The sequence below is a fragment of the Bos taurus genome, chromosome 10 (assembly GCF_002263795.3).
Source record: "Bos taurus isolate L1 Dominette 01449 registration number 42190680 breed Hereford chromosome 10, ARS-UCD2.0, whole genome shotgun sequence".
NCBI lineage: Eukaryota > Metazoa > Chordata > Mammalia > Artiodactyla > Bovidae > Bos > Bos taurus.
In genome coordinates, this window is record NC_037337.1 from 63,433,040 (window position 1) to 63,455,614 (window position 22,575).

Sequence of the window (22,575 nt, forward strand, 5' to 3'; positions counted from 1 at the left end):
TTCTGTTAAGGCAACATGCCTGTTTTTTCTTTTCAATTGCTTGTAAAATTTTCTTCTGTCTTTAGCTTTAAGTAGTTTGACTCTGCTTTGTCTAGGCATTCTTTTCTTTGTATTTTTCTTTGTTATGATTCATTGAGCTACTTAAACCTCTAAGTGTATTTTTTCTTCTATTTTGGAAGATTTTTGCCCAGTATTGTTTCAACTATTGTTTTTATCCCATCCATTATTTTATTTTCCTTTGGAACTTCTTTTATAGGTATTTTAGAACTTCTCTTCTCTCACATGGTCCACAAATCTATTACCTTCTTTTTGTTAATTGGTCATACCCTTCTCTCTCTGTGCTTCAGTCTGGATATAATCTATTGAATTATTATTAATTGACTTTTTCATCAGCTATATTTCAATGTTTTAAAATCTGTATACTACATTTTCATCTTCAGTTATAGTAATTTAAGTTCTAAAATTCACATTTGGTATTGTTATGAGTCCTCTGGCACAGTTTTCTACCTTCTAAGTTATTTCATTTAGCATATTAATCATAATTATTTTAAAGTCTAATTTTGCAACTTTTAATATTTAAGTTACTTTTGAGGCTTAATTTTATAGTGTCCCAACTTCCCCTCACTCCATATTATTTGGTCACATATTTCTAACAGCTTGTATGTGCATGATATGTTATTTGTGTCAGATTTATAAAATTTTAGTGGTAGAAGTTTCTTGTGGACTCTGGATTTGTTTTTAGGTTATTTGATATGTTGTTGAATGTTGTTTATCAATTTAAGTAGGGCATTCTATTATTAGTTTATTGCTAATTTTAAAAATTATTACAGTATTAAATTTCATCAAATATTTCTTCCTCATAAATTGAGATAACTTGTAATTTTTCTTTAATCTGTAGTGATTCACATTAATAAATTCTTACGCTTTTTTGAAATATAAATTACTTAATACACAATTCAGCCTTTTAAAATATATGACTGAGTGGTTTCCAGTTTATTCACAATAGTTTACAACCATCATCACTGAATTCAAGAACATTCTTCTCAGCTCAGAGCTTTCACTCCCTGACAACTCTCCCAACCTTCATCATGACTGATCTACTTTCCGTTTATATGGATTTGTTATTCTGGACATTTCAAGTAAGTAGAATCATGCATTTGTGGCCTTTGGTGACTGGCTTCCTTCATTTAACATAATGTTTTCAAGATATATTCATGTTGTATCAATACTTCATTCCCTTTTTCTTTGTTTGATCTTTTTCTTATTATTTTCCATTATGGTTTATTACAAGATACTGAATATAGTTTTCTGTACTATCCAGTAGGGCCTGTTGTTTATTCTTTATATGTATAATATTTTGCATCTGCTAATCCCCAATTCCCAATCCATCCTTCTCCTTCCCTCTTCCCCCTTGGAAATCAATAATCTGTTCTCTTTGTGAGTCTCTTTCTATTTTTAAGTAGATAATTTTTTATCTAATTTGTATCGAATTAAGTAGATAACAATTTTTGTCATATTTTGTATTCCACATACAAGTGATATCATATGGCATTTGTCTTTCTGACTTCACTTAGTATGGTATTAATTTTAATTACTGAATAATAGTTCATTCTATGGATATACCATATTTTATTTCTCCATTCATTAGTTGAAGGACATTTGAATTATTTCCATGTTTTGGTTACTATGAATAAAATTGCCATAATATTCATAAATGTAAATTTTTTAAAATTAGGACTTTGCTTTTTAAAAAGTTGGTTTTACAACAAAATTGAGTTGAAGGTACAGATATTTCCCATATATTCCCTGTCCCCCATACATGCATGTCCTTCTGCATTGTCAATATCACTCACGAGAATGGTAATTTTTTTACCAAGGATGACTTACAATAACACATCATAATCACCCAAAGTCCTGTAGTTTCCCTAGGGTTCACTCTTGTTGTACATTCTTTGGGTTTGGAAACTGTACAATGACATTTCATGTGTAATTTTTTGTGTGGAGATACATATATATATATATTTTTTTCTTTTTTCTTGTTATGTACTGAGGAGTGAAATTGATGAGTCACATAACTCTTTGTTTAACTTTTTGAGTTACTTACTACTGCCCTACACTTTTCTGAAGTGGCTGCATTATGTCACATTTTCAAAAGTAATATATGAGAATTCTAATATCTTCACAATCTTATCAGTACTTGTTATTGCTTGTCTTTTGATTACAGCCATTCTAGTGGGTATGAAGTGATATCGTGTTGTGGTTTTGAATTACATTTCCCTGATAACTGATGATGTTGAGAACCATTTCGTGTTTTTATCGGCCATTTGTTTATCTTTGGAGAAATTACTATTCAAATTCTTAGAACATTTTAAAGTTGGATTGTTTGTGGTTTATTGTTGAGTTGTGAGAGTCCTCTGTTGTCTTTGTTCTAGATATAAGCCCCTTATTAGATTTATGATTTACAGATATTTTCTCTTTCTGTGACGTCCTGGTGGCTCTAAAGCATCTGCTGGTGACAGTAAAGCATCTGCCTACAATGGGGGAGACCCGGGTTCAATCCCTGGATCCAGAACATCTCCTGGAGAAGGAAATGGCAACCTACTCTAGCTTGCCTGGAAAATCCCATGGACAGAGGAGCCTGGTAGGCTACAGTCCATGGGGTCACAAAGAGCTGGACATGACTGAGCGATTTCACTTTCTTTATTTCTTGACTTTTCTCTTTCTGTGGGTTACCTGTTCAATTTTTTGATAGTGTATTTTGAAGCACAAAGGATTTTAATTTTGATAACATCCAACTTTTTTTTGTTTCTTCAGTTTCTTGTGCTTTGGTATCGTATCTTAGAAACAATTACTTATTCCAGGTGACAAATATTTACCATGATGTTTTATTATAAAAAATTTATACTCGTAACTTCTATATTAAGGTCTTTGATTCATTTTAATCTTGATTTTTGTGTATAGTGTGGGTTAGGGATTCAATTTAATTCTTTTGCTTGTGGTGGTCTTGCTGTTCTATCATCATTTATTCAAAGGACCATTTTTCCACATTGAACAATCTTAGCACACTACTAAAATATCAAGTGACTGTAACATCTGGGGTTATTTCTGAACTTTAAGTTCTGCTCCACTGATCTATTATATGTCAGTGTTTGACCAGAGCCATTCATCCTCATTGCCACAGATTTTTGTAACTTTTGAAATCAGAAGTGTGATTCCTTCTACTGTTTTTGTTTTTTTGTTTTTTTTTTTCAAGATTGTTATGTCTATTCTGGTCCTTTGAAATTTCATATAAAGGCTAAAATAAGCTGGTCAATTTCTATAAAGAAATGAGTTGATATTGTGTGAAGGAGTACATTAAAGTTGTAGACCATTCTGGGGAGTATTGGTGCATTAACTGTATTAAGTCATTCTCATTCAACACAGGATGTCTTTTGATTTATCCAGCTATTTAATTTCTTCCAATGGTATTTTGTAGATTTCAGAATATGTCTTACTTTTTTTGTTGTTTATTTATCTTGTATCCTAAAATTTTATTGAACTCATTTATTAGCTCTAATAGTTTTCTTTTTACTAGATTTCTTAGGGTTTTCTATATTATAGGTAATATCATCTATAAATAGAAACAGTTTTATTTAGTCCTTTCTAATCTGGATGCTTTTTAAATTATTTTTCTTGCTAATTGTCTTGCCCAGGGACTGCAGTACAGTGCTGAATAAAAGCTGTGAGAGTGGGAATCCTCATCTTTTCTTAATCATAGTGGAAATACTTGAATCCTTTACCACTAAACATGATGTTAGTTTTGTAATTTTTTTTTTTTTAGATGTCCATTATCTGGTTGAGAAATTTCCCTTGGTTCCTAGTTTCTTGAGTGTTTATTTTTCTTTTAATTATATAAGTATGTTTGATATTGTCAAATGATTTTTTCTATGCCTCTTTACTAATCTTACAGAATGATTTGGGAAATATTTCCTCTCTCTTTACTTTTTATAAGAGTTTGTGAAGGATTGGTATTCTCTGCAATAATTTTCATTTCTAATAATGCCCATTTTTTTCATTCCTGATTTTAATAATTTGATTCTTTGCTCTTTTTCTCTTGTATAATCTAGCTATAGCTTCATCACTTTTGTTGGCTTTTTGTAGAACCATCTTTTGGGTTTGTGTATTTCACTTTTTTCTACTCTAATCTTTATTATTTCTTTCCTTCTGTATAGTATGAGCATAATTTCCTTCTCTATTTCTAATTTCTTAAAGTAAAAGATTAGTTATCTTTTTTCTTTTTAATATAGGTGTTTACAGCTATAAATTTTCCTCTAATCTTTCATTTACTGCATCTTGTAAGTTGTTATGCAGTGATTTTGTTTCATTAATCTCAAGGTTATTTTTTCATGTCCTTTGTGATTTCTCATTAGCTCACTGATCTTTTATCAGTGTGTGTTTAATTTAAACTTATTTGTGAATACCAAATTTCTGTCTGTTATTTATTTTTAATATCATTTTTGGTGGTTAGAAACTATATTTTGTATGATTTCAATCCTTTTAAATTTATTAAGACTTGTTTAATGGGTTAATGTGTAGTTTATCCTAGAGAATGTTCTCTGGTACTTAAGGATGTGTTTTTTGCTCTTGCTAGATGAAAGTGAAAGTGAAGTTGCTCAGTCGTGTCCAACTCTTTGCCACCCCGTGGACTGTAGCCTACCAGGCTCCTCCATCCATGGGATTCTCCAGGCAAGGATACTGGAGTAGGTTGCCATTTCCTTTTCCAGGGATCTTCCCGACCCAGGGACTGAACCCGGGTCTCCCTCATTGCAGGCAGACGCTTTACCATCTGAGCCACATTTTGCTAATACCCTAGTGTTCTATACATGTGTGCTTGGTTTAATTGATTTATAGTGTGGTCATGTGCTCTTTTTCCTTTCGAAACTTCTCTGTAGTTGTTCTGTCCATTATTGAGAGTGAATCATTGAATTGTTCAACTATCCCAGTTGTTTTGCCTGTTTTTCCTTAAATTCTGTGAATTAATGTTTTATGTATTCTTTTTAAAAGATTTATTTATTTGTATATTTATTTTTATTTTTGGTTTTGCTGGGTCTTCTTTGCTGTGTGTGCGGGCTTTCTCCATTGCAGTGCACAGGGTCCACTCTCTAGTTTCAGTGTGCTGGTCCCTCATAGTGGTGGCCTCTCCCTTGGTGGAGCATAGGCTTCAGGGCACGGAAGCCCGAGCAGTTCCAGCACGAGGGGTCAGCAACAATGGCTTATGGGCTCTAGAACATAGGCTCAGTAATCATGGTGCACAGCTGCAGTCGCCCCATGGCCTGAGGGATCCTCGAGGACCAGGGATCAGATCTGTGTACACTGCATTAGCAGGTAGATCCCTGAATACTGTACCACAAGGAAAATCCGAATGTTTTGCCTATTTTGAGGGTTCTATTTTAGGTGCACATTTTTTTATAATTGTTCTATCTTCTTGATGAGTTTACCCTTATAATTATAAATTAACAATTTATAATAATAATTTTTTTTAGTAAATTTTTTGTCCTAAAGTCAATTCTATCTGATATTATTTTAGCCATTCCAGCTCTCTATTGCTTACTGTTTACATAATATATCTTTCTTCGTCCTTTTACTGTCAAAGTTTTCCTTTACATTTATGTTGAAAGTAAACTTGTATTTTCCTTTAATCCATTGTGCCATTGTTCATCTTTTTTGAGTAGGACTAATCCATTTATATTTCATGTAGTAACTGATAAGATTTGATTTAGGTCATACCTGAATGGTCTAGTCCTTTTCCCTACTTCAATTTAAGTCTGAATTTTGCAAGAAGGATTAGATTAAGGGATTAGATCTGATTAGATTAGATTCAAGGGATTAGATCTGATTGAGTGCCTGAAGAACTATGGACTGAAGTTTGTGACACTATACAGGAGGCAGTGATCAAGACCATCCCCAAGAAAAAGAAATACAAAAAGGCAAAATGGTTGTCTGAGGAGGCCTTACAAATAGCTGAGAAAAGAAGAGAAGCTACAGGCAAAGGAGAAAAAGAAAGATACACCCATTTGAATGCAGAGTTCCAAAGAATAGCAAGGAGAGAAGAGAAAGCCTTCCTCAGTGAACAATGAAAAGAAATAGAGGAAAACAATAGAATAGGAAAGACTAGAGATCTCTTCAAGGAAATTCGAGATACCAAGGGAACATTTCATGCAAAGATGGGCACAACAAAGGACAGAAACGACATGGACCTAACAGCAATATGTGAACCGTGAACTTCCAGATGTTCAAGCTGGATTTAGAAAATGCAGAGGAACCAGAGATCCAATTGCCAACATCTGTTGGATCAACGAAAAAGCAAGAGAGTTCCAGAAAAACATCTACTTCTGCTTATTGACTACACCAAAGCCTTTGACTTTGTGGATCACAACAAACTGGAAAATTCTTCAAGAGATGGGAATACCAGACCACCTGACCTGTTTCCTGAGAGACCTGTATGTCGGTCAAGAAGCAACAGTTAGAACTGGACATGGAACAACAGACTGGTTCCAAATCAGGGAAGGAGTATATTGTCACCCTGCTTATTTAACTTCTTTGCAGAGTACATCATGTGAAATGCCATGCTGGATGAAGCACTACCTGGAATCAAGATTGCCGGAAGAAATATCAATAACCTCAGATATGCAGATGACACCATGGCAGAAAGTGAAGAAGAGCTAAAGAGCCTCTTGATGAAAGTGAAAGAGGAGAGTGAAAAAATTGGCTTAAAGTTCAACATTCAGAAAACTAAGATCATGGCATTTGGTCCTATCACTTCATGGCAAATAGATGTGGAAACAATGGAAACAGTGAGAAGCTTTATTTTGGGGGGCTCCAACATCACTGCAGATGGTGACTGCAGCCATAAAATTAAAAGACACTTGTACCTTGGAAGAAAAGCTATGAGCAACCTAGACCACATATTAAAAAGCAGAGACATTACTTTGCCAGCAAAGGTCCCTCTAGTCTAAGCTATTGTTTTTCCAATAGTCATGTATGGATATGAGATTTGGACTATAAAGAAAGCTGAGCAATGAAAAATTGATGCTTTTGAACTGTGGTGTTGGAGAAGACTCTTGAGAGTCCCTTGGACTGCAAGGAGATCCAAACAGTCAATTCTAAAGGAAATAAATCCTGAATATTCATTGGAAGGACTGATACTGAAGGTGAAACTCTAATACTTTGGCTACCTGATGCAAAGAACTGACTCATTGGAAAAGACCTTGATGCTGTAAAAGATTGAAGGCAGGAGGAGAGGGGGACGGATGAGGATGAGATGGTGGATGGCATCGCTGACTGGATGGATATGGGTTTGAGCAAGTTCCAGGAGTTGGTGATAGACAGGGAGGCCTGGCATGCTGCAGTCCATGGGTTTGCAAAAAGTCAGACACAACTGAGAGACTGAACTGAACTGATAAGATAGGATTTATACCTGTAATATTCATATATTTAATATCCTAAACATTTTTCTTCTATTCCTTCATTATTAGTTTCCTTTGTGTTAAACAGACATTTTGTGTTGTACCATTTTTATTCTTGTGTCATTTTTTTCCACTATTTTTTAATTGTTTTACAAAGCTGAAGAAAAAATCATTTTTTTTGAATTTTCAAATAATATTTTGATGTATAGAAATCTGATCTAGATTGATATCAACTCAAATTTAATAGTATATGAAACCTTTTGTATAATAATAGGAAATATATATATTTGTCTCTATTTCTAGTTTCTGGCATAAATCTCCTATAAAATCTCCTTATAATTACCTAAGTGATAAGAACACTAGAAACATCTTTTCTTCCAATATTTGCTCTTTGGCACTGGTTGCTGACATTGAGCTCCTAAATTCCTTGAAATTTCTTGGGTTCTAGGAATGTGCTTTGTTCTTTTGTTAGGAATGTGCTCCTGAATGGCTCCTGTATAGGACTGGTCACCACAAAGACAGAGCCATGCTTACAAGCTTGGAATTTTTAGTCCCTCACCCCATTCTCCAGAGAGAAGAAGGGGCTGGAATTAGAATTAATAGTTTATAGTTGTTTTAATCAAACTTTGGACATTCATTAGTTATTTCTTCAATAGTCATCTGTCCTCTTCCTCTCTCTTCTTCTAGAGCTTCTATTATGTGTATCTGGATATGCTTGGTGGTGTCCTGTGAGTTTCTGAGGCTCTGTTGATTTTATTTACTATTTTTTCTTTTAACCTTTGACTGGATAATAAATTAAGCTATCTCCCAGTTAACTGATTCTTTCCTGTACCTGCTGAAATCTGCTGTCGAGCTTCTCTAGTGAACTTTCCATTTCTGTCATTTTGTTTCATCTCTTTGTTGATATCCTCTATCATTCTCATATATTCTCATATTTCTTAAGATATGGGCTCCAGTTTTTTAAACATATTTTGAAAAGCTGATATAAAGCCTTTGTCAAATAATTCCGATTTCTGGGCTTTCTCAGAGATAGATTCTGATTGCTGGTTTTATCTCCTGCAACACGGGCCATATTTTCTTCTTTCCAAGCCATGTAGTTTTTGGTTGGTTGTTTGCTTTTGTTTTTTTCTTAAATTGAAAAGAGGACACTCTGAAAATAAGATTGTTTTTCTTATCAGGGTTTTGCTTTTGCTTTTTGTTGTAGTTTGTTTAGTGACTTTTCTGACCTAATTCTGTGAAGTTTGTATTATTTGTCAGGTGTGGTTATTAAGGCTTCTGCTCAGTTTGCTTAGTGGTCAGATAATGATTGCAAGAGATTTTTTAGATGCTTAGAACCAAGAATTCTTTCAGTGTTTGTCAAAGTGCTCTGTATACATGTTGTTCAGTCACTCAGTCATGTCTGTCTCTTTGTGACCCCATGGACTGCAGCAGGTCAGGTTTCCCTGTCCTTCACAATCTCCTGGAATTTGCTCAAATGTCCATTGGATCAGCGATGTCATCCAACCATCTCTTCCTCTGTCATCCCCTTCTCCTTCTGCCTTTAATCCTTCCCAGCATCAGGGTCTTTTTCAGTGAGTCAGCTCCTTGCATCATGTGGCCAAAGTATTGGAGTTTCAGCTTCAGCATCAGTCCTTCCAATGAATATTCAGAGTTCATTTCCTTTGAAGTGAAGTGAAGTGAAGTGAAAGTCTCAGTCCTGTCTGACTCTTTGCTACCCGTGGCCTGTACAGTCCATGGAATTCTCCAGGCCAGAATACTGGAGTAGGTAACCTTTCCCTTCTCCAGGGGATCTTCCCAACACAGGGATCGAACCCAGGTCTCCCACATTACAGGTGGTTTCTTTACCAGCTGAACCACAAGGGAAGCATTTCCTTTATGATTGACTAATTGATCTCCTTGCTGTCCAAGGGACTTCCAAGAGTCCTAGCACCACAATTGAAAGCATCAATTCTTTGGCACTCAGCCTTCTTTATGGTCCAACTCTCACATCTGTATATGACTACTGGAAAAATCACAATAGTGAAAAGGGTTGCTATTTCCTTTTCCAGGGGATCTTCCCAAACCAGGGACAGAACTCAAGTCTCCTGCATTGTTAAAACTGCCTTAGCCTTCATTTCTTACATGTGCAGAGCTTCAAGGAAAATTAGTAGTGAAGAGTGTAAGGACCCTTTCAAATCTGTCCTGAACTGGTTCATAGCCTTGGGAATGTATAACATCCTACATGCATGGCATTCTGTATTACCAGAAATATACCGGGGATTTGCCAAACCCCCTATTAACATGTTATGCTTTATTCTTTTAAGCTTTTTGGTGAGCCTCTTGTGTATAATCTTTAGGTCATTTTAAGTAAAGAAAACTTTGCAAGTGAAATATCCCAAGTAAAATACCAGACCAGTCAATAATAAAAATTCTCTGCAAAAGGGCCTTTGAAATACCTCCGACCCTTTATGGCCCCTTTTAGTGATTACTAAGTTATTCGTTTTTACTGTGATGATGGGCTTTTGGAAAGCTTAGGAGAAAGGGAAGATAGGATTCAGTTCAGTTCAGTCATTCAGTTGTGTCTGACTCTTTGTGACCCAATGAATTGCAGCACGCCAGGCCTCCCTGTCCATTACCAACTCCAGTTCACTCAGACTCACGTCCATTGAGTCGGTGATGCCACCAGCCATCTCATCCTCTGTCGTCTCCTCCTCCTGCCCCCAATCCCTCCCAGCATCAGAGTCTTTTCCAGTGAGTCAAGTCTTCGCATGAGGTGGCCAAAGCACTGGAGTTTCAACCTTAGCATCATTCCTTCCAAAGAACACCCAGGGCTGATATTTAGAATGGACTGGTTGGATCTCCTTGCAGTCCAAGAAACTTTCAAGAGTCTTCTCCAATACCACAGTTCAAAAGCATCAATTCTTTGGCACTCAGTTTTCTTCACAGTCCAACTCTCACATCCATACATGACCACTGGAAAAATGATAGCCTTGACTAAACGGACCTTTGTTGGCAAAGTAATGTCTCTGCTTTTGAATATGCTATCTAGATTGGTCATAACTTTCCTTCCAAGGAGTAAGCGTCTTTTAATTTCATGGCTGCAGTCATCATCTGCAGTGATTTTGGAGCCCAGAAAAATAAAGTCTGCCACTGTTTCCACTATTTCCCCATCTATTTGCCATGAAGTGATGGGACCAGATGCCATGATCTTTGTTTTCTGAATGTTGAGCTTTAAGCCAACTTTTTCATTTTCATCAAAAGGCTTTTGAGTTCCTCTTCACTTTCTGCCAAAGGGTGGTGTCATCTGCATATCTGAGGTTATTGATATTTCTCCCAGAAATCTTGATTCCAGCTTGTGCTTCTTCCAGCCCAGCATTTCTCTTGATGTACTCTGCATATAAGTTAAATAAGCAGGGTGACAATATATAGCCTTGACATACTCTTTTTCCTATTTGGAACCAGTCTGTTGTTCCATGTCCAGTTCTAACTGTTGCTTCCTGACCTGCATACAGGTTTCTCAAGAGGCAGGTCAGGTGGTCTGGTATTCCCATCTCTTTCAGAATTTTCTACTGTTTATTGTGATCCACACAGTCAAAGGCTTTGGCATAGTCAATAAAGCAGAAACAGATGTTTTTCTGGAACTCTCTTGCTTTTTCAATGATCCAGCAGTTGTTGGCAATTTGATCTATGGTTCTTCTGCCTTTTCTAAAACCAGCTTGAACATCTAGCGGTTCATGGTTCACCTATTGCTGAAGCCTGGCTTGGAGAATTTTGAGCTTTACTAGCGTGTGAGATGAGTGCAATTATGTGGTAGTTTGAACATTCTTTGGCATTGCCTTTCTTTGGGATTGGAATGAAAACTGACATTTTCCAGTCCTGTGACCACTGCTGAGTTTTCCAAATTTGCTGGCATACTGAGTGCAGCACTTTCACAGCATCGTCTTTCAGGATTTGGAATAGCTCAACTGGAATTCCATCACCTCCACTAGCTTTGTTCATAGTGATGCTTTCTAAGGCCCACTTGACTTCACATTCCAGGATGTATGGCTCTAGGTGAGTGATCACACCATCATGATTATCTGGGTCATGAAGATCTTTTTTGTACAGTTCTTCAGTGTATTCTTGCCATCTCCTCTTAATATCTTCTGCTTCTGTTAGGTCCATAACATTTCTGTCCTTTATTGAGCCCATCTTTGCATGAAATGTTCCCTTGGTATCTCTAATTTTCTTGAAGATATCTCTAGTCTTTCCCATTCTGTTGTTTTCCTCTATTTCTTTGCATTGATCACTGAGGAAGGCTTTCTTATCACTTCTTGCTATTCTTTGGAACTCTGCATTCAGATGGTTATGTCTTTCCTTTTCTCCTTTGCTTTTTGTTTCTCTTCTTTTCACAGCTATTTGTAAGGCCTCCCCAGACAGCCATTTTGCTTTTTTACATTTCTTTTCCATGGGGATGGTCTTGATCCCTATCTCCTGTACAATGTCAGGAACCTCAGATAGGATTAGGGCAAGTTAAATATTGTAAACTGTTTTTCTGTTGTTTTTCTTAAATAAATGATCTTGTTTTTCTGCTAGTCTTTGGTTAATTTGTGGAGTGCTGAAGTTTATTCTGGTTTTCTTTTTCCTGGTGTTTTTATTGTTTTTTGTGGAGTAAAGAAATTCTTTGAGGTCCTTGTTCACCCATTTTCATTGATGTCACTCTTAATAAATTCTTAATATTATGCCAACAAATCCTAGACTAATCTCAATGTGTAGTCTATGAGTATAGGAGAAGGAAATGGCAACCCACTCCAGTATTCTTGCCTAGAGTATCCCGTGGACAGAGGAGCCTGGTAGGCTGCTGTCCATAGGGTTGCACAGAGTTGAACATGACTGAAGCAAGGAGATCCAACCAGTCCATTCTGAAGGAGATCAGCCCTGGGATTTTTTTGGAAGGAATGATGCTAAGGCTGAAACTCCAGTACTTTGGCCACCTCATGTGAAGTGTTGACTCATTGGAAAAGACTCTGTTGCTGGGAGGGTTTTGGGGCAGGAGGAGAAGGGGATGACAGAGGATGAGATGGCTGGATGGCATCACCTACTCGATGGACATGAGTCTGAGTGAACTCCAGGAGTTGTTGATGGACAGGGAGGCCTGGCATGCTGCGATTCATGGGGTCACAAAGAGTCGGACACAACTGAGCGACTGAACTGAACTGTACTGAACTGAAGCAACTTAGCATGCATGCATAAGTTGGAGAAGGAAATGGCAACCCACTCCAGTATTCTTGCCTGGAGAATACCAGGGACACAGGAGCCTGGTGGGCTGCTATCTGTGGGGTTGCACAGAGTTGGACACGACTAAAGCAACTTAGCATTAGCAGCAGCAGTCTATGAGTATTGCTGCATTTAGGTTTTAAAATATTTCACTTAGAATTCTTTGATTCTCTTTTATGCTGTGCTTATCTGATATCATTATCAAGGATTTCTAATTTTATGTGGTGATAATAACCAAATAAAACTAAATTTAGGCATTCTCCTATGTCAGTATGTATTCAGCTTAGTTGTCTACCTACAATTTTTGCAATTAAAATGGTTGTTCTGAACAATGACCTTTAGTTCTGTAACAACCAAGTCTACAAGAATACCTTTATTAAGGGTAGTATGAAGAACAGACTTCTAGATTTCTGAATAGTTTTTGTTAGATGTTGACATAAATATTTTCCAGCTAATGTTATCACTACATGTTCTAGTATTTCACTTGATCAGCTAACTGGGCCCAGTAAAGATTACTGCATCAGTATCCATGGCTAAGCTACTAAGAATGTTTAAAAGTACTGTGTAGTACTTCTTATTGAGTATGTTTTCTAAGTCTGAACATTTCCAACTCCTATCTCAAACCTTTGAACTACCACAAAACCACATTTTTGGTACATATATACCTTTATTGTGTGTATAAAATAAAATTAGTTCGATCTAACATAATTTGAAAATATACTGGGGAAGCATATTTGTAGGAAGATTGAGTTTCCCTGATATTTATCCATCAATACATACATTAAGTCATACATTTTCTTCTCTCTCTCAACAAAATATTCCATTTTGGCCATGAACTAGACATTACATGGGTTAATGATGATATTATAGTGAATTACACACAATTGTCTTTCTCTTCAAGGAATCTACATATTAGTGAGGAGACAGGTACATAAACAAAATCTTGTAATGCTTTGGAATCAGTGCCATATATAAGTTGATTTTCCCAGAGCAGTCCTAGATTATATTTGTTGTCCTTATATAATTATTAATAGCAACTTCTCTGAATTTAATAAAAGATCCAAGTTTGATCATAAAATATTCTACATATCTATAATATACAAAATGTGATGAAAGCAAAATTGAGGGGAAGATGGACTATCATTTTTTGAAAAAATATAATTTTTATTTTCTAGTTTTTTCCTTCTGTTTCTCTGCAGACATTAAATGTTGTTCCTTTTGCTACAACATCTTAGACCCAGGCCAATTCAGTAATTTCTTATTAACCAACTGTCTTTGGACTTTATTTTCGCTTCCCTGAAGGTCTGGGATTCATCAAAGTCAGAATTTAATCACACAGGCTCAGGCCAGACATACTGTGAGAACATGTTTCGTTTGTTACTTGGCTTTGCCAATGCACATAAATCTATCCTGACTTAAGACTGCTTTGTATCACAGGCAACCATCCACAAAGGAGTCTCAGATCATTCTAATAGGACCTTGGCTGAGATCATCAGATACATCTGCCAGTGGGTACTTGGTTTCCATCCAGACCCAGGTTCCGGAAATAAAATTCTCAACATCAAAATCTCTATGCTTATGGAAAGTTTAACACAGTCCATGAAATATATTAACTTTTCTTTGTATTTTTTCATTTTAAATTGCAGTAATTCAAAGAAGATAAGAAACATTTGTAAACTGCTTTTTTTTTCATCTTTCAATAAAATCAGATGTCCTTAAAATATAGGGGCTGAATAGGACATTATAAACCAGGACTCTTCTTAGGGTAAAATCTGTAGTCAGAGGAATCAGAAAGATGACAGGAAAGTAATTTTATCTGTTGGGACACCTCCCATAATATGCATGAAATATTTATGTTAGTAATTTGGATTAATATCTGGGATTAAGAATTACTTTAATTCAGTTTGTGCATTTTATTGTATTTTTGTCTAAATTGTGTATATTTTTGAATAGGTAATACACTGGTAGAAAATCCAAACATTACATAAAAGTATTAGCAAAGTGTCTTCTTCTATTCCAGCCAAGTAATTCTCCTTACTATAGGCAGACAGTATTTCTACCCTTTAAATATTTTTCTAAAAATATGTTAAGCATATAAAATCAAATACATACATATATAATTTTGTAATTCTCCTATTGTTTCTTCAAATAATACTATGGTTTTATTTAATTATTAGTTACATGTTTAGCTGTAAATGTTTGCTTTATTTGGATCTTAACCTGGATAAAATTATTGTTTTCATATAGATTTTTAACATTGTTAAATGATTCGATTTTCTTCTTTTAATTCGATACCCACTTTATCATATTTCTATCTGGTTTTGGATCTGTTTCTATTGATATAATTTTCCAATCCTTTGATGTATCTATTTTACATGAACAAAATCTGTATTTCTTTTATTTAATATTTATAATATCATTATATATCTGCTTAAGCTATTTCTCAGTATTCTTCTTTTTCTTATATTCTCTTACTATCCTTGCTTATTTCCATATGACCTTGGCATCACCTTGTATATGCTCTTGACACTTTAATTGTGATTGTGTAAAATTTAAGGGCTTCCCAGGTGTCACTAGTGGTAAAGAACCTACCATAGTCAATTCCCAGGCAGGTTGATAAGAAGTCTGGGGTCCCTGAGGATGAGGAGAAAGGGGCCTGGTGCTCTCAAGGAGGTCTGTATAAGGGTTTCAGTTCTCAAGGAGGAGGAACGGATAAATATCTTTATTCCTCTACATTCCTTAGTCTTAATCACATAAAAGGTTTTTTTCTTTAAGCCCAGAATTGATGATTACACAACAAACAACTCAGTTTAAACTCTGTACTAAGGATTCAGTTCAGTTCAGTTGCTCAGTCATGTCTGACTCTTTGCAACACCATAGACTGCAGCAGGCCAGGCCTCCCTGTCCATCACCAACTCTGGGAGTTTACTCAAATTCATGTCCTTTGAGTCGGTGATGCCATGCAACCATCTCATCTTCTGTTGTCGCCTTCTCCTCCTGCTTTCAATCTTTCCCAGCAACAGGGTTTTTTTTTTTTTTTTTTTTTCCCCAGTGAGTCAGCTCTTAACATCAGGTGGCCAAAGTATTGGAGTTTCAGCTTCAGCACCAGTCCTTCCAGTGAATATTCAGGACGGATCTCCTTTAGGATGAACTGGTTGGATCTCCTTGTAGTCCAAGGGACTCTCAAGAGTCTTCTCCAACACCACAGTTCAAAAGCATCAATTCTTTGGCACTCAGCTTTCTTCACAGTCCAACTCTCACATCCACTGGAAAAACCATAGCCTTGACTAGACAGACCTTTGTTGGCAAAGTAATGTCTCTGCTTTTTAACATGTTGTCTAGGTTAGTTAGTCATAATTTTTCTTCCAAGGAGTAAGCTTCTTATTTCATGGCTGCAGTCACCATCTGCAGTGATTTTGGAGCCCAAAAAAGTAAAGTCAGCCATGTTTCCACCGTTTTCCCATCTATTTCCCAAGAAGTGATGGGACCAGATGCCATGATCTTTGTTTTCTGAATGTTGAGCTTTAAGCCAATCTTTTCACTCTCCTCTTTTACTTTCATCAAGAGGCTCTTTAGGTCTTCTTCACTTTCTGCCATAAGGGTGGTATCATCTGCATATCTGAGGTTACTGATATTTCTCCCAGCAATATTGATTCCAGCTTGTGCTTCTTCCAGCCCAGCATTTCTCATGATGTACTCTGCACATAAGTTAGATAAGCAGGGTGACAATATACAGCGTTGACGTACTCCTTTCCCGATTTGGAACCAGTCTGTTGTTCCATGTCCAGTTCTAACTGTTGCTTCCTGACGTGTATACAGATTTCTCAAGAGGCAGGTCAGGTGGTCTGGTATTCCCATCTCTTTCAGATTTTTCCATAGTTTATTGTGATCCACACAGTCAAAGGCTTTGGCATAGTCAGTAAAGCAGAAATAGATGTGTTTCTGTAACTCTCTTGCTTTTTCGATGATCCAGTGGATGTTGGCAATTTGATCTCTGGTTCCTCTGCCTTTACTAAAACCAGCTTCAACGTCTGGAAGTTCAGGGATTATATAGCAAGTACTAAGGATTATATAACAACAGTGTATCCTGCTTGAGGATGGTTTGTACTTCTTGAAAACGTTCTGACTAATCCTGTTATCTTAAAATGTATATTATGGGAGTGGGTCTAGTAAGATCTTTCTATTGTTAGTTCTGATCCTGTCAACTTAAAATGTAAATTGTGGGAGTGGGTCTGGTAAAATTTTTACAACTTTGAGGCATTCTTTTAATTTATTGTAATAACTAATTTAAAAAGTGTAGAATTCCCTTGCCAAAGACTAGCAAGGGGGGCATTCTCTGTCCCCCTTTTGATGTCTATGGCAGAAGCTTACTCTGTCCCTTTTTCAGTATAATAAAACTCTGCTACACAAAGGCTTTTGAGTGATCAAGCCTGGTCTCTGGCCCCAAAGCTAAATCTTCTTTGGAGATCATCATTCATGCAAGCTATCAAACCTGCCTGTCAATGCAGGAGATATAAGAGATGTGGATTTGATCCCTGGGTCAGGAAGATCCCCATGAAGAGGTCATGGCAACCTATTCCAGTATTCTTGCCTGGAGAATCCCCATGGACAGAGGAGCCTGAGGGGCTACAGTCCATAGGGTTGCACAGAGTCAGACATGACTGAAGCGACTTAGCATGCATGCATGCTTTAAATTTATAGATTATCTTAAAAAAAGCTTTTATTTTTTATGATGTTGAATTTTCCCCTTTAAGAAAAAATGATATGCTTCTATTGGCCTTATTTGTAATCTCTTGGAAAAATTTCAAGCTCAATCCATATAGATCTTAAGTATTTTTTAATCAATTATGCCTAATATACTTCAACCTTTTCTATCTACCTAAAGGGAACATTTACTTTATCTTTTAAATTCTTGCTGTCTTAATACATGGCTGTTAAAGGTTTCTGTGCATGAAGTTATCACCTACTCACCTTATGGAATTATATTTGTTACTGATTTTCAGTTATAGTTCCCGTTTTTGTATATAGAATTTGGTGAATAAAGTAGAAATAATTCCACACATTCTCCTTTCCTAACTTTGTAATTGCAATAATAGTATTCTCAGAACAATGCTAAGTAATAATAGTGACAATGGGCATCTTACTTTGCTTCCAAGTTTTGGGGGAATGTTTCCTCATTATGCATATGCTGTCTTTGGAGTTATCTGTATAAGTCATGTTAATAGCATCATCCTATTTTATTAAAATTTTGAAATCAGGGATGGATGATTAATATTACTGATATCCATTAATGATCTGTAGGAATTACTTAATTTTCCTGTTTGAACTATTAATGCATTTAATTAAATTGTGTAAGTAGTAAACTATTATTTAATTATATAAATAGATTTTCTTTTTCTTTCTAACCATTTTTGAGCTTCTAAGAAAAAAAAATCCCACTTGGTATTAGTGTGTTTTATGTGTGTGTGTGCTGCTTGTTTCTGTTTTTTAATAATTTACTTAGAATTTATTACTAATTATCCTGGTGATATCTGTTTACATTATCTTGTCTTGTGATATTTGTTGCTGTTGTTTTTAAATTATCCTCATTTCACACAAAGAATTGGAAGTTTTTCTGTGCTTTGGAAAAATTTTAATAGCATTAATTTCTCTGGTCTTGAGAATGTAGATTTCTTCTTAAAATTGTCTTAGCTTTGTGCTTTTTGGGGAATAGCTCTGTGACACCTCTTCTTTTGTTATGGTTGTCTTTTCTGATTTTCTGTTTCCTTAGAGTAAGTTTTGATAGATATAAATATTTCTCTAAGGCCACATAGCTTTGCTTATAAATTCTATCAAATATTTAAGGATGAAAAATACCAGTAATAGACCATCTCAGAAAGTAGGAATGGTGGGGACACTTCCCAACTCATTTTATATAGACATACAACTTATTGTGCATTCAGTCATCTGTTTTCTTAGCTTTTTTTTTTATATATATTAATTTGCTGTTATAGACTGACATTAGTGAAGTAAAATATTTTGCTAATTGATTTTTTTGTTATCACTTATTTTTGACTCCTATAATCTTTGCTTTAAGGTTGTTAGTGCTCTGTTATGGTAACCATGTCTGCTACTTCATTGTACATTTAGCTTTAAACTATTGCAACTGCCTTTCTATGATTACTTAATGCCTTTAAATGAAGGTATCTTTATCCGATGTGAAGATCATACCTGCTGTTCTTTTTTGTTTGTTTGTACTTTACTAACATTTCTTTGCAAATCCTTTTACTTACTTTTCCAAATCACTTCGCTTTCAATTGTGTCTTAAAAACTGATGTAAAGAGTATTTTTTATTTGTAAGGTAATGTGAATATCTTTTTCTTTTACTAAGTGAATATAAGCCATTTTTGTTTATTGACATAGCATGTGTGTTTAGGTTATCTGAAATTATTTTATTTAATTTTTTGAAACAAGAAGCTGGTTTCTTTTATTTTTTTTTTTTTAATTTTCATACATGGTATTATACATGTTTCAATGCCATTTTCCCAAATTATCCCACCCTTGCCCTCTCCCACAGAGTCCAAAAGACTGTTCTATACATCTATGTCTCTTTTGCTGTCTCGCATACAGGGTTATCATTACCATCTTTCTAAATTCCATATATATGTGTTAGTATACTGTATTGGTGTTTTTCTTTCTGGCTTACTTCACTCTGTATAATAGGCTCCAGTTTCAACCACCTCATTAGAACTGATTCACATGTATTCTTTTTAATGGCTGAGTAATACTCCATTGTGTATATGTACCACAGCTTTCTTATCCATTTGTCTGCTGATGGACATCTAGGTTGCTTCCATGTCCTGGCTATTATAAACAGTGCTGCGATGAACATTGGGGTACACGTGTCTCTTTCAATTCTGGTTTCCTTGGTGTGTATGCCCAGTAGTGGGATTGCTGTTTTCCAGCAATCTCTATTTCCAGTTTTTTAAGGACTGTTCTCCATAGTGGCTGTACTAGTTTGCATTCCCACCAACAGTATAAGAGGGTTCTCTTTTCTCCACACCTTCTCCAGCATTTATTGCTTGTAGACTTTTGGATAGCAGCCATTCTGACTGGCATGAAATGGTACCTCATTGTGGTTTTGATTTGCATTTCTGTGATAATGAGTGATGTTGAGCATCTTTTCATGTGTTTGTTAGCCATCTGTATGTCTTCTTTGGAGAAATGTCTGTTTAGTTCTTTGGCCCATTTTTTGATTGGGTTGTTTATTTTTCTGGAATTGAGCTGTAGGAGTTGCTTGTATATTTTTGAGATTAATTCTTTGTCAGTTGCTTCATTTGCTATTATTTTCTCCCATTCTGAAGGCTGTTTTCACCTTGCTTATAGTTTCATTTGTTGTGCAGAATAACTGTTTTGATAGCTTGTAAAAATCTTTTATTTGGCTCTTTCTCTGTTTTGTTTTTTAATTTAGATTTCCTTAGATATATTTATTTTTGCCATAGTAGTATTTTTATAACTACCTTATTATATTATCCTCTATATGGTCTATTTCTTCAGCATTATTTGTTAATTATCTTTGATACCACACATCTTGTTTGCCCCTCCAGATTCACTTTCCATATTTTTACTTGCTCTCTTTGGTCCAGAAGTCTGACCCAATGGATTATATCAGTAAATTCCATGACATCTGTCTTTTGGTTGTGCTCAGCCATTGGTGACCCCTGGCAGGAAATAAGATGGATGACGGAAAGAATAGTTATGTCCCTTGACCTACCATCACAGTCTCTCTTATGATGACTGATTTTAAATAAATACTCTGTACTGCTTCACTCATTCTTTCTAGGCTAAAGGTAGGAACCCTGATTCTTATTCTCTTGTTATTTCATTAAACCTACACTTTTTAAATTGTTCCTTTGAAAATAAACCTACCTCAAAATTTTCTGTTTTTAGTAAGCCATCTATTTCCTGCTGGGCCCCTTGACTGATATGACTATTATAAGCAATGATTTAATTAGCATAATTACTTTTCTCTTCTCTCTCTCACTCTCCCACAATGCCAGATTTTAACTAATTATGAGATTTTTCTCAGTGTCCATTGCTGTGCTATTAACTGTGATTACAGGTCTGTTGCTTGAACGCTCATGCTCGTGCCCAGTCATTCACTCATGTCTTACTCTTTGGGACCCCAGGGACTGTAGCCTGCCAGGCTCCTCTGTACATGAGATCTTTCCAGGCAAGAATACTAGAGTGGGTTACAGTTCCCTTCTCCAGAGATTCTTCCTGACCCAAGGATTGAAACTAAGTCTCTTGTGTCTCCTGCGTTGGTAGGCAGATTGTTTACCACTGAGCCATCGAGGAAGCCCTGTCACTTGAATAGTCACCTCTAACTTATAAATTCTAATTCCTATAGAAAATGAAGAACTCTGCACATTTATGCTACCACTCACTTTTCACACCCCTTTGTTAGTTATGTTTTCTACATAGTCAGGGAATATACTGTTTTAGTAATCTATATCAATATGCATATATATGTGTGTATATATCACTATATTTTATTATCTTGTCATTCTCTTACATACATTTAATGCTTATTGCCAGATGTTTTACTTACTTTTTTAAGAAAATAATATTTATTTATTTAAGGCTGTGCTGGATTTTTGTTGATATGTGGGCTTGTCTCTAATCTTAGCAAACTGGGGCTACTCTTTAGCTGCTATGCATGGGCTTCTCTTGCTGAGGAGCATGGGTTCTAGGGCACGTGGGGTTCAGTAGTTGCAGCACATGGGCTCAATAGTTGTGGTACACCAGATTATTTGCTCCACAGCATACAAGATCTTCCTGGACCAGGAATTGAACCCATGTCTCCTACATTGGCAAGTGGATTCTTTATCACTGAGGCACCAGCGAAGTCCTATCCTAGTTTTATGATTATTTTTCAGTTGGCTAGAGTTCCATCTCTAGTACCTTGCTTAAATTACTGCTTAGAAAGTGTGCCACATAAAATAAAAAATGTCTAGTTAAATTCTGAACTTCAGATAAACAAGAAATATTTTTCATTGTAAGTATGCCTCAAGCATTGCATGAGACATTTTTATTTGCTAAATCTGGCAGCATTATGTCTGGCATATAGCTACTAAGTAACAGTCTTAGTAAGTGATAGCTTATGTGTATAATTTAGAATCTGTAAAATTATAAACTGATATTTTAATGGCAGTTATTTAGGTTCTGTTTTACCTGGAACACAGGATGTACTTTCAGCATATTAAATAACATTAATTTTTCAGTATTATTTTCTTGAATTATGTTCTTATAGAGTAGTAGATTGAAAATGGCTATAGGTTCTTTGCCACACCCCACCAAAACTGAGTGATGGTAGTATCATCCTTCCCTTTGAATCTGGCTCTGTGTCTGTCTGACTAACATAATTGATGGGACTGATACTGTACAGCTTCTGAGGCCAGGCTTCAAGAGGCCGGTAACTTCTGCTTTTATCCACCTTGGGAATGTTGAAAGTCATTACTAAGCCAGCCACCTGGAATAGGTCGGACTACTTTGGGATGAAGTCTGCACTAGCCATGTAGAAAGACAGGTCAAGAATAAGAGTCAAATGTATTTGGAACTTCTTATCTAGCTCAGACACTAGCCAACCACAGTGTGCAGGACAGAGAGCTAAAGAACTGTCCAGTACAGTCCTCATCTCTCATGAATCTAAGCAAATAAAATGTTTTATTTTTTTTTATCCTTTTCTGTTTTTACAAAGATAGATTTTTATGGTTTATGCCTTAGGATGGACCTTTCAACTGTGGGAATTATAGGCTGCTGATTTTTCTGTTATAATTGGCTTCAGTGTTTGCTCTCCTCATTCTCCCAAGAACATGTCTGCCTATTTCCATTGTATATGGCAGCACTTCCTCCT